Consider the following 13,382-nt stretch of genomic DNA (forward strand, 5'->3'; position numbering starts at 1 on the left):
TTGTATTGTGATGTTCTTGAGCGCTTACTCCTCTTAAGAAAGGGTGTCTAAAACATTTGAACTCAACCACTTGGAGGGTGTTCACACACTGTTGGCCATATAGCATGTGTTCTCTGATCCATAATTCACACAATTGCGGCCACGTTCATGTAACTGAGTTTTAAAAGCTCTGCTCCAGGTGAGGGTCGAACTCACAACCTCGGCATGGCTTCAGTCGTACTGCTATATAAGTACCGCGCGCTGACCGATTGCGCCACTGGAGCACAAAAACAACACTTTAGCCCAATATTCTAATGTACCTAACTAGATAGCTAGCTAAAGTTGGTCACGTTAAAATGGAAGCTGCAGCTCTGACCCTCGTGACTGATTAACTGTTCTTGCTCTTGGTGTAACTGTCACTGGGTTTCAAGGAGAAATATCTGGGTTCTGCATTCTTGAGTATATCCTAAGCAGGATAAAAACTTGTGTGCAGTATTCATCACTGATTTTGCTGTAGGTCAGACTCCATACTGAACCAAAGGCACTCTACTAGCTGACTGCCTCTCCTCCTCCAGATGCAGTCGTACTCTTCTCTTCTCCTGCTCAACCTGCAGCACTGTGACCACTTTTCCTTGGCTTCCATCCTGTCTGAAGAGAAAGTGTGTTGAAACTTGACAAGACTTCTACTTTTTTCAAGGTTGACCGTTATGTGTTAATCTAAGAAACTGAGTCTGGATTGTATTTGGAGCGCATTATGATATATAGGTTTTGACACTATGGACATCTTAAAGAAGCATGAATAACTGACATCAAAATATCCACGGAAAGCCATTTCATGAAGCTCCTGACACATAGTTATTGCTTCCAGTTTGGAACAGTTTAGTGAGTGATGCAGCATACGGTTTTCTTTTATGTTAAATGCATCACTACTTGATGGGGCTCAACAGCAAACTCCTGAAAGTCCCTGTCAGGCCTGTGGGGCCTGACAAATTTGCAAATTTGTAAGGGGTGACAATATCAGAAAGGTTCTTACAGAAACAGCAGTAGTAGCCTGCCATACATAAAAATAAAAAAAACCCATCTAAGTTGCCTTTTCGTTAGGGGAGGAGGAAAGGAACATATGGCTTGCACTTTGGCATTTAGAGGGCGCACCATACCATGACCAACAACTTTTCCAATATAGGTGATCTCACCTTTACCAAACTCACATTTTTACAAATTTAGAACAAGAGAAGCTTCTTGCAGTTTCTTTTTTAAGTCATTAGCTGCAGAAAGGTGGACAGAGCATTTCGGAGACCAAAAGGCATGACAGTATATTGAAGAAATGAATCAGGTGTGGCAAAAGCAGATATAGCTGATGCACGAGGGGTGAGTGGCACCTGCCAATAACCTTTCAATTGGTTAAGTTTACTAACAAAATCAGCCAACCCAATCTTCCATTCTAGGCATTGGAAACGGGTCCGTGACGGTATCAGCATTAACCTTACAGTAATCTGTACAGAGATAAAAAGTACCATCAGGTTTTGGCACCAGCAGACATGGAGAACACCAAGGACTACAACTAGGGAGAGCAAGACTATGTTCTAAAACATATTCTGTTTCTTTCTGCATTATAAGAAGTGCAAATGGGGACATCAGAAAACAAAGAGGGGAATTTATCTATAAGAGCAGTTAAGTCAGCCTGAGCTGCGAGGGGAAGGCCAGACAACTTTTGCGGAAGGGCTTACAAAGCAAGGGAATTGGGGAGATGGGCACAGGTAAGCAATTCGGGCCAAGATGCAGGTCATCTCGCTCAGGTGAATATTCACTGGTCACTGTGCTGGTAACTACTGGAACAGATACAGGAGAAGGTATGGTAGCAAAATGATCCGAGTTATGTGACTGTTGGCGGTCTAGATATGGTTTTAAGAGGTTTATATGGCAGACGGTCTGGGGTAGCTAATACATAATTATTGGGATAAATCTTTGATTTCACAACATGCAGGCCAGAAAATTGTGTATTAAGAGAGCCTGAAATCGGCAAAAGGACCAGCACACGATCTCCTATTTCAAAAGAACACGAGACCGTTTTCTGATCACACCGAGATTTCATAGCTGCTTTGGCTGAACATAGGTTTTTGCTAACCAAATCACGAATGGCGTATAACCTCTTTCGAAGTTTATCAACAAAGTCACTTGCAGGTGAACTCAAAACCAAGGGAGGAACAGACAACCACTGTTCGTACAGTATCTTAAGGGGACCTCACACTGATCGGCCCAAAGGCAGGGTGTTTGGACTAAAGCCAGTAGTTTCCTGCACTGTATCTCGAATGGCAAACAACAACAAGGGCACTCCTTCATCCCAATCTTTATCAAAATCATGACAGTATGTTTTTAACATTTTTTTGAATGTCTGGTGGAATCTTTCTAGGGTTTCTTAGGTCTCTGGATGGTAGGCGCTAGACACCTGAAGCTGAATCTTCAATTTGCAAACTACTTGTGCAAACAGGGTCAACATGAAATTAGAACCTTGATCTGTCTGTATGCATTTAGGTAAACCAAATGTGGTGCAGAACTTGATTAATGCTTTTACTATAGCATTAAATTTAAGGGGATGCAGGGGAATGGCCTCAGGGAACCTGGTAACAGCACCCATAAGCGTAAGGAGATACCCATTTCCAGTGCAGGTCTTGGGCAAGGGACCAACACAATCTACTAACAATCTCTCGAAAGGCTCACTGACAACTGGTATGGGGCAAAGTGGAGCAGAAGGGATCACTTGGTTAAGTTTTCCAACCATTTGACAAGTGTGACAGGAAGGACAGTAATGAACTACGTCGCTATTTTCATAAGGTCAAAAGAAATGTGACAAAATGTGCTGTAGAGTTTTCCTAACCCCTAGATGTCCAGAAAGTGGGTGCTTATGAGCCAAATACAAAACATGAGACCTAAATGGCGTCGGGACAACTATTTGGTGGACAGCCTCCACCCTTCACTTACAGTAGACGAAGACCAGGTTCTCATTAATACACCATCTTGAATAGAGTAACGCCGTTGCTGAGAGGGGGTGCCTGTTTTTCTCTCAGCCAACTCAAAACAGCACATAAGGGATTGGGCTGCGCTTTGTGCAGACCTCAACACAGCTCGATCTAGTGGCTCTGTTGAAATGGGGCCAGACAGAATAGGCTTATGAATAGCAGTACACACGTTGTCAGATGCTGAGATAGCAGGCTTAAAGACAGAGTGATCCCTCATAAACGTGTCTGCCAATGACACAGTATTTTCAAATTTGCGAGCTTGAGCACGTGTTAACACACGAGCAAGGAATACTACCTGTTCAACAGCAATAAGACAGTCATAAATAGGGCTTGAAACTACTTCAGGTAAGGGGAATACAGTTCCATCAGCAATGTAATTTCCTGATATAAAAGGCACCCCATTCATGGGCAAAGCTGAACTAACAGCTACTTTAACCATGCCTGTGACTCTCTCAGTTCTAAGGTACATGTTATGCAGTGGGAGCCGGAGTACTCCTAGTTCAACACCTTGCACTAACACATCACTACCACAATACGACTGAGTTGAAAAAGTCAACACAGTATCCAACATAAGAGACACAACAGCACCCGTATCACAAACATGTGACGGGCTGTTTGTGTTCATCTGCCTTGAAAAAAGAAACATATCGCTCAAAAAGAAAAGGCTGAAACAGCATCTGGTGGATGAAGCGCAGACTTATAGGTGTATACAATGCTTACAGCACTTACCACTTTTTTTTTTTTTTGTGAGTGGGCATTCTTGTGCTTAAGCGCAGGACAATTAGCTAGAACGTGTCCATGTTCATGGCAGTTCATGAATTCGGGGAGTTCACAGGAATCCTTGAGCGAGTTGCACGACTCAGAGCTTCACTATGGGAAACAGGTGCATTAAAAACAGTTCTGAGAGTCAGCACAAATTCATCAGCAATTGTAGAAGCAGCAGATAGGTTACACACTCTCTGTTCATTTAAATACATTACAATGTTCTCAGGAAGACAGCTCAACCAGTTCTTCAACCAGTATGAGCTCTTTAAATTGATCAATTGTGTTAATGTTACAAGAAGTACACCACTTCTCTAATAAAACATTCTTTTCCCTAGCAAATTTCACAAATGTCTGGCTGTTTTTTTTTAAGCGTCAGAAATGTTCATATCTAGTTCATATATTCAGAGAACAGTTGTTTTCACAATGTCGTAATCTAGGCTCTGCTCAAGCGTTAGGGAGGAACACACATCTTGGGCCTTACCAACTAACTTACACTGCAGTAAGATAGACGATACTTCCTTGGACCAATCTAAAGTCAATCTATGCGCTCCAACACTGGGAAATATGCATCAACTTCATGTTCCCTAAAGGTAGGGACCAAGGCAATCTGTCGACTGATATCAAAATGTCCAGTGGCAGAGTCAGAGGGAGCTGGGGTAACGGCAACCCTAGGAGAACGGGGCTTACTGGTGCTGGAGAGACAGCGTTCCGAGGAAGAGGTATGGGTTTTCCCAAGCCCATTCTCAAACGTTTAAGTGTCACCTCCCTTTCTGCCTCTACCTGTAGAGCCCGAAGACGTAGCAGCTCAGCCTCTCGTTCCTGCTTTTTTTTAAATTTCCAGCTCCAACTCCTTCAATTTCATTTCTAGTATGGGGTCAACCCTGGAAGATACCTTGGGAGAAAACTTGGGATCCACGTGTGGCCTGACTACAGGGTCGTCCACAGCTTCTGGCGTGTCCACAACCCAAGCTGGGCCAACATCAACACCCAGAGAGAGCTCCCGTTCTGGCAGAACTCCAGGGGCAACAAGGGAAGACTCGACTATTCCTTTAATCTCCCTCTTATTCGCAGAGCGAGACACAACCACGTTATAAAAAGCAGCTACCAACAAAAGATCAGCCTGTCGACAACGGTCTAACTGCTCCAAAGACGGACAAGTAGAAAAAGTAGACAAATCAAATGTGGCAGCCATAGCACACAATAGCCAGTACAAACAGCACAAACACACCCCACCCAAAAAAAAAAAAAAATCACCAGCCAGAACCAAACAACCAACACAAAAAATAAATTAATTAATTAACAGGCAAACAAAACCAGAGGGGAAACAAGGACAAGCCCCCAATTGTTACGACCCCATCTAGGCTATGAGGTCCTTACAAGGAAAAAGAAATGTGAATGGCTAACAGAATGTGAGTGGTGAAAAGCAAATATTAACAGAACAAAAGCACAAATGGAAGTCTCTTTTTAGGTATATTTTACAGAGGATATTATTTACGAACAAACTTACTGGTGCAATTTCTTCAGGAGTGACCCAGGCCAAAACAATAAACAAAACTCACACTAATGGGAAAAAAAAGCACCGTAAATAAACCTAACAAACAAAAGAAACATACAACAAACCTTCCTAACACATAAACAGAGGCAAAACCCACACCCAACAAAAATGGCAGTCACTCCCTACCACCAGTGTCCAACACCAAAGTACCAAACAAACAATATTTACACTCTGTATACAATCTCTATATGTCTATATATATATATATATATATATATATATATATATATATATATATATATATATATATATATATATATATAAAACAGCTACCAAAGCAGGAGGGGCGAAGCCAAAGACGAAGTCTAAAATGGGGAAAACAAGGTCATACACGAGGTTATACAAAATTGCAATAACAAGCCAAACAACCAGCAAACACAAAAGCACTTTTGTATGTCGCTCTGGATAAGAGCGTCTGCCAAATACCATAAATGTAAATGTTGGGCGAGTCTTTTCTACCTTATTCCTCCAATGTGCATGAGGACTAGTGTTTGCTGTACGAAGCTCTTGATGATGTGTGAAAGAGTCAGAGAAGCAGAGTAAAGTCATCATAAGAACCCGACCGAGGAAGATGAGAGTGCTTCTCTACAGTGGCAGAGCAGCTTTTAAAGCGTTGCCATGCAAATGTTTCCTCTAGGGTGTTGTTGCTGCCTTCCTGTTTTGAATGCATAATGATGTACTCACAGCATGCCTGCTCTGGAATAGTAATGATTAGACTTGTACCAAATATGGACTGTTATTTGATAACATGCACAAATTATCATATTTAAGTAGTCATGTAATACTTGGAGCCCTACATTTGACACTCCACTAAAGTGCTCTGCTGTACATGTCAAAAACGAGCTGGAATCAATCATTCAGCAAGCACACGAGTGGCCCTTAAATCAATTACCACAAGACAATACAAGAAATAAGGTAGTGAACAAGTTTAGGCACCTACATGGTAATTCTATTAAATTTATGTCTGTTCACATTGTACCTTCCAGACCTGAATACAAACCTGATCTGCCTTAATCAGGTCACACCCTTAGAGATTACTTGAGTTTGCTTTGTAGTTCTTTGAAGTGTTTAGAATGAAAATTCGGATAATTTAGCTACCTCTTTGATTGGAGCACAAGGCACAAAACATTCAGATTCTGTTTTTAATATTCTAGGTTCATAGGAATCCAGATAACATTCTAATATGCAATACCAAATATCAGTAAAAATTACTTAATGTGATGTATGAAATTCTATGGATTACATTCACTCTTAGATTAGCAGTGTTTTTATTTAAAAATAATTTTACTGAAAACTAAGATCCTTGGGGCACTTGAACTTCCAGGGCTATATGTGCTCTTTTGCATGCAAGACTTTGCATTAATAACTCTAATAAATATTTCACTGAAGACAAAAAAGACACCTCTCTCTGGTTAAAGGGAATCCAGTTCAATGGAGAGTGTGCAATGAGTTTGCAGGACTCATAATTTGGGATAAACAGGTTGGTCTTTTCCTTTGAAAAGTTCTTAATCCTTGAGTACCAAGAGTCAGGAGTATAGAAATCAGTATTGCGCTTGACAGATTAAGTCAGGATTTATTTTGTTGCCATTTCTCAACTAGGGGTTTCTTTAGATCATGGATCTGCTCACATGATTTAAATTATATATATAATCTGCACTGTGTACTGTGCAAACGTCTTAGGCCAGCATTAGATTTGTTGTTTTAGTAACAGTATAATGACCATATATATTATTTCTCAGTCTCTTTATTAGAATACAACCAGAAAACACAGGAAATTTGTATGCAGCATTAAAAAACAGAAATAAATCAGAAAATAGACATTGTTTGGGCTACAGTGGCAAGTATTTAGTGTGACCTCCACTTACATTTGAGCAATAGCAGGAAAAGACTCACTCTTAAAATTCGTACTATTGTGGTGACCGTTGTCAGCCAGAGGAGGATCAGACCCCCTGTTGAGTCTTGGTTCCTCTCAAGGTTTCTTCCTCATGCTTTAGGGAGTTTTTCTTTGCCACTGTCACCCCTGGCTTGCTCACTGAGGGCTTGGACTTAGACATTTGTAAAGCTGCTTTGTGACATCTGTTGTAAACAGAGTTATATAAATACATTTGATTTGGCTTTGACCACTGGCTCGTTAGCGGAGCAAATTCTATTGATTCCTATGGCTGGAGCGCCGCCTGGTGGACACGCGTAAACAATGCAGCGATAACGTTAAAGGGCTATCCGACTTTGAACGCTTATGTCTTAGCCACCGAAAATCGAGTTCCCCTGAAACTGCACAGACTTAAAGATCATGTGCCCAGTTTTCCAAAGCCCAGTTTTCCAAAAATATTAAGGGACAAATACCGGGACACATTAAAATTAATTGCCCGGCTTCGGAAACACCAATCTTTTTAGTGAATATGCTTCCCTCATGGAAGTGTCCAAAGGGACCAGCCACAAATGTTTCCCCACAACGGGGACCAAGAACGGGGACCATGTCAAAACTACCCGAACTTTGGCGCTCGGATCTCGGACAAGTAATTCCCTTTGGACTGAGCCCGTCAAAACGCGAACATTGGCGTATCTCAAGGACCGCTGAGAAATTAAGAATTAGGCGTGCAATTTCCCCGCCGCCGCTTTTAAAAAATGGCATCGGGAAAATCGCTCTACAAGCTACGTGTTTAGGTTCAGACCTTTTCAACGAGCCCAACCACGCGTGTCTCCTCCCAGGGACCCTGGAGATACTAAAGGATAAAACCATTTTGTGCCAAGAGACGTGCCCTCCCTTTGCACACGAAGAAGCGGATCTATAGCGCGTCACACACACACACACACACACACACACACACACAGCGATATAAGGGTAAAGGGTAATTCGACTTTAAATGCTTATTCTTCGGCCATGCTACATCCAATTCCCCTGAAACTGTATTCCCTCGAAGTTCAGATCCTCGGCTTTCGAACGTCACCAGTCCCGCTTCTCTGCTACCAACGACCACGTATATATTAACGGACAAATTCTGGATAAATTATATAACCCCACTAACCCCAACTTCTGAGCCCTAGTCCAGGAAAAACAATCTTGGTTTATACAACAGTTGGATGGTGACCCCCTAAAAATAGTAGTAAATTAAACGTTAGAGACCCAAGTGAATTTTAGAAAGTTTTACTGGTTAAGTGCCTATTGAATTGACATAATCTGTTGTTTTCGACTTTGAAAGGTAATATCTCAGGAATGGTAGCACCTATAATCAAGTGTTTTTTGCATTAGAAAGTTTGCAATCTCCTCTACAATAATTGCTCCCATAGAGAACAGAGGGAGGTCACAGAGAATGGAAAATGTATAAATAAAATAGACTCCCCATAGCTAACAGAGAGGTGGAAGGAGCGCCAATGGTAGAAGCCTGGCTCTTCTGGAGCCATTGGTGTACATGGCTGTGGGGTCCAAAGCAATTTTTCTTTCTAGTGTTTAAAAGGCCGAAACATCAGCTGATTCTGAGGTGTCCTACTGATGATGCGTCCAAATTCCCCATACATTAGCTAAAATGCCCCCTTGATCCAAACTCCTAAGCACAATAATGTAACCCCCTAAAACACAATTCTCTACCTCCCATTAAGCCAAGCACAGGCACATGGAGAGAGACACACCGGCCAAACCCCTTAATCACTAATAATGGGGGAGGAAGATAAAAGGCCCGTACGGGGCAAAACAATTATTTTATCTTCCCATAATGCACCACTCTAAAGCCCTCAAATGGATAACCAGCTCTTTGTCTAGGCCCTAAACCTAAGACCTGACCCCTGACACCAACCAGCCACACAACCCCATGACATCATAAAATAGATCACTTTAACATCCCAACTACATCCCTTAACTCCTGCATGCTCCACACACACCCAACTTCCAGCCTGCTAAATGAAAGTAAGGAGCATGTGTAGGCGAGCAGACAGTGCCCAGACAGGCGGTGCTGATGGGAGGACAGGCATAGACTGCCATTTACCGGGATACTGGTATCCGCCCTTGGGCTGATGACCCTTCCGGTTGTCATTCTTTGACCCTGACTCATCCCACGGTTTCTTACGGCAGTCGCGAGCAAAATGACCCTTTTTGTGACAATAATGGCACTCCAAATCCTTCTTAGACTGGATCCCAACCATGGCAGGGACCTGTTTCTCAGTTGTAGCCAAATGCTCTGTTGTAACGGGAAGGGCGCCCGCAGCCTCTAATTTGCGCGCGCTGGCAGCAAACTTAGTTGGGGACTTACTACAGAGGTTCTCCGTGTTACACCGCAGAGTTTGTGCGTGTTGGGAATTCATATTTTGCAGGCAAGTTGATACGAACAGGTTCCTGTCTGACTCAGAGGTGGATCCAAGGCCAGCCTGCTCAATCCAGGCCTTAGTAAAACAGGAAACAAACACTGAGCACAGCTCATCAGGGCCATGTTTGCAGTTGGTTGCTACATATATGTCTCTCCGAGAGGCCTGTAGTTTAAGTAGGAATTCCCCCAATTCCTGATAAAAGGTGTCAACATTAGTATGCTGGGCCCAGTAATAAGCATGGGCTGCATCGTTATTTGAATTTGGGAGGGTGTCGTTGCTAAATGATAGTGTCTTAACGCTATTAATCAGCTCCTACTCAGTAAACCTGTACTTTAAACAACGCATCAGGATGGTCCTGAAATCAGGTCCTGTTAATTGAGCATATTTGGTGCATCCCTTTAAAGCATCCACAAATGCATGAACATTAGTCGGATCAGGTAAACTGTCACAAATATTTTTAATATCAGTCATGTTAGGAGGCATAACTCTACACAGTTCCTCACCTGGCATCAGGAATGGAGCAGAAATACTCACGGGGGGGCTGGAGCCATGCTCCGAAGTCTCACCCTGCGAGGTTAGGATAGAGGGCGGGTGCGGGCGTGCCGTCCACTCCTATTCCAGAAGCCCCCCTCTCAGCTTCCTGATTCAGCTCAGATGTGTCTGTGGCCTTCGACACAGAAACATCTGCCTGAGCAAGAGCTTGTCTTATCAGTGCACGCATCACAAGTAGAGGAGGGGATCCTTTCAGCTGTGTAACAGCAGTAACAGCTATTTCAGGCCCAGGCGTCTTATTGGGTTTTACACCGTGCGCCTTTTCCCACACTGGCTTGGCCTTATTCCAGGTCTGCCATGAATTCTTCATATATTGAAAATCCCAGCTAGGGTCCCCATACCCCTCATAAACAAACATAGCACTAAGCACTGTAAACTCCCTTTCAAACGAGCCTGTACGTGGATAGTGTCTAAACCCAGCACATTCAGCCCAACCAGCCAGACAATCAATGTACGGATCACAACGTGAGCTCAGACTACACCGGAACATCCAATACTTTGGGGTCTCCCCCTTTTTGGGTATTACATAATTAACAGCAGACCCTATGGGTCACCCAGCAAAATTCACAAGTATACAATTATACAAAGAGCTCCTAAAAAAGTACAGAGGAAGGGGGGTTCACTAAAACAATAAATTGCGTTTCAGTATGTCTCAGGCAGGAGAACAAGTATGTTCAGTACTAAAACAACATTACACAGTGTACACAGAATACAGCTTGTGCCAACATATGAGACTTCTTCCGCCTTATCAGAGACAAAAACGCTCCTAAATGGAATTCAAACTAAATTTATGCACAGAGATACTGAGCAGAGAAGAAGACACATTAAATGGGGTGTCCCTTACTTGCACAGTATCCCATGTCTGGTCTAAAGTGACCAGAACTTCAGGTTTGATCTCTTGTAAGTTACCCTCTGCCCTCTGTCCTCTGTAGCCAGATCGATCTGGGGAAGTCAAGAGACACTGACACCAGGGTAGTGACTCAAGAAGAGACAGCACAGAGTATATATGTGCCCTATATCTACTATCTAAATCTACAGGATGACGGAGAGAGGGTGACGTATGTTCTACGGTTTAATCTATGGGTCTACAAAGAAAAGAGAGAAGCCAGCTTAGTAAAGGTTAGGATGCTCTCCACATGACCGATCCATGAGCTGCTCCCGTGCGTAGAGAGGGACAGGGAGAGAGAGAAAGACAAACGGAAGCGTAAAGTACGCAAGAAGAGGGAGTGGATGACCTCAGGCGAGCAGCCCATGGTCAAGCAGTTACGTCATGGCTGATAAGCAGAGACGCTGCGTTGGGTGTCTGAGGACAGAAAGGCTCCAGTGTCTAACAGTGGTGTCCCGCCAAACCCAGCGATGCACCTTCTGTCTACAAACCCAAATGCCACCCTCAAATCAGCAGACAATTTCCCTTAATGATGCACCCACAACTCTACACCTGCCCACCTTCTGGCTTCTCAATTTAAGGTAAGAAAGATGGGCAAGTGAGCAGAAAGTGCCCAGACAGGCATGAGTGGCCAAACCCGACGGCGCCCCTTCTTCTGCAAACCTGAATGCCACCCTGAAATCATACGATGAGTCACCCCAGCCCTTAACTTCTGACAGTCTGATGAGGCACCCTAACACCAAACCGACTCAGGTTGAGTCTAATATGAGAAACCAAAAGCCCAGTGGCAATGCTTAGCAAGCATCGGCCCGTGCACGACCTTTGACCTTCCCACTCAACCATGCCGTCTGATGGACAGCAATGAGGGAGGTCATTATACGTTCTCGAAACCTAACCCTAACCGCTAAACCTGCAATCTCGTTCTTTCCCTGGTTTAGGTAGCAGGGGAATTGTCACTATCTATGGAGCCTCTGGTAGTAAAGCCAGGATTGAACCCTTTTCCCTGCACTTAAAACCTCTCTTTTGAACACTTTGGACATGGCTGATGGTTATTTTCCATTCCAATTGCTTTTGAAGTACTACTATTACTGTTTTTTACCATCCACATGGTACTACTGCAAAACAATTGTGATGACCACAGCAGTAGTTTTTATACTTTTCCTCATTAAATAAGATTAGGTTCGGGTGATCACCTAATCCATGGTCAGCCAGAGGAGGATGCGACGTCCCCCATTTTCAGTCTTGCATCCTCTCAAGGTTTCTTCTTCATTCTCTAGGGAGGTTTTCCTTGCCACGGTCACCCTTGGACTCAGACATGTATAAAGCTGCATTGTGACAATGGGTGTAAAACGTGCTATATAATAAATGTGACTTGACTAATCAATACCTAACATAATATTAAGTGTGCCTGTGTTGGAATTCAATAAAGAGTTGAAAAGAATGACTGTCATACATGTACAGATGCAAATTTAGCTGGTCTCGAATGTATTTTTCAAAGTGCAGTACATATTTGAGGAAATTACTCGATAAGAGATGTGACACACACACAAAAAGCGAGCTGAAATGGATAAAACGTCATTGGGAAGCATGGTGCATTGATCTCGAAACTAGAACCTCCCTGAAGCGTCACTAGGTGTCGCAGTATCCATCTATTAACCACCCATGTACACTTCTACTTTTAAGTTAATTTTAAACGGTTCTACACTTGAACACTAGTTAACGGAAGTTGTACATATACACAATGAGTAATCAGGATTCTAATTCAATTCAATTTTTTTTTTTTTTGCCAAGACATCACATGCTATATTATACACCGCACGCTGGGTAACGCTCGACAACCTGCTAAGCCATATTAGTTTGATTGTTTAATAGGCTAAAAGATTATACTAGGAAAATATTGTAAATGCTGTAATACTGGTAATATATAGCATGCATTTTCTTATGTACAAACATTAATTTACACTTACGCATTGACTGCATGCGTAAATGCACCCCGTCTCATTCCACACTCTGCTTCCAGCTCATCATTGCACCCAAACAACTCCGCATAAACGTCAGCTAAAGTAAGCCCCTTCCTTTCCATGATTGCCCACATGTACTGGCAATTAAATGGTCCAAAAAATTTAAATAAATACATACAGCATATCTGACTAGAGCACACCTGGGGTCTATCGTTTCATGCATTGCCCTCCCTCACACAGCAGGCGACCTTTCAAGCCACGTGAGCCGTCTAATTTTTCAGCTGATGGAGCACTGTTGGAAAAGCTGTCAACCAGTCCAGGGTATTTTTAAAACAGCAAATTGAGGTAAACAGAATTTTCAAAACCAC

General features: G+C 42.9%; 1 non-coding gene across 1 annotated transcript; it reads right to left on the minus strand.

The window, feature by feature from the left end:
• Positions 1-170: 170 nt before the first annotated feature.
• On the minus strand, positions 171-263 carry trnai-uau. Its single transcript is given in 2 exon segments — positions 171-206; positions 226-263. It is a non-coding gene; the product is annotated as a tRNA-Ile (tRNA).
• Positions 264-13,382: the final 13,119 nt, after the last annotated feature.

The sequence above is a fragment of the Electrophorus electricus genome, chromosome 26 (genome assembly GCF_013358815.1).
Source record: "Electrophorus electricus isolate fEleEle1 chromosome 26, fEleEle1.pri, whole genome shotgun sequence".
NCBI classification, from domain to species: domain Eukaryota; kingdom Metazoa; phylum Chordata; class Actinopteri; order Gymnotiformes; family Gymnotidae; genus Electrophorus; species Electrophorus electricus.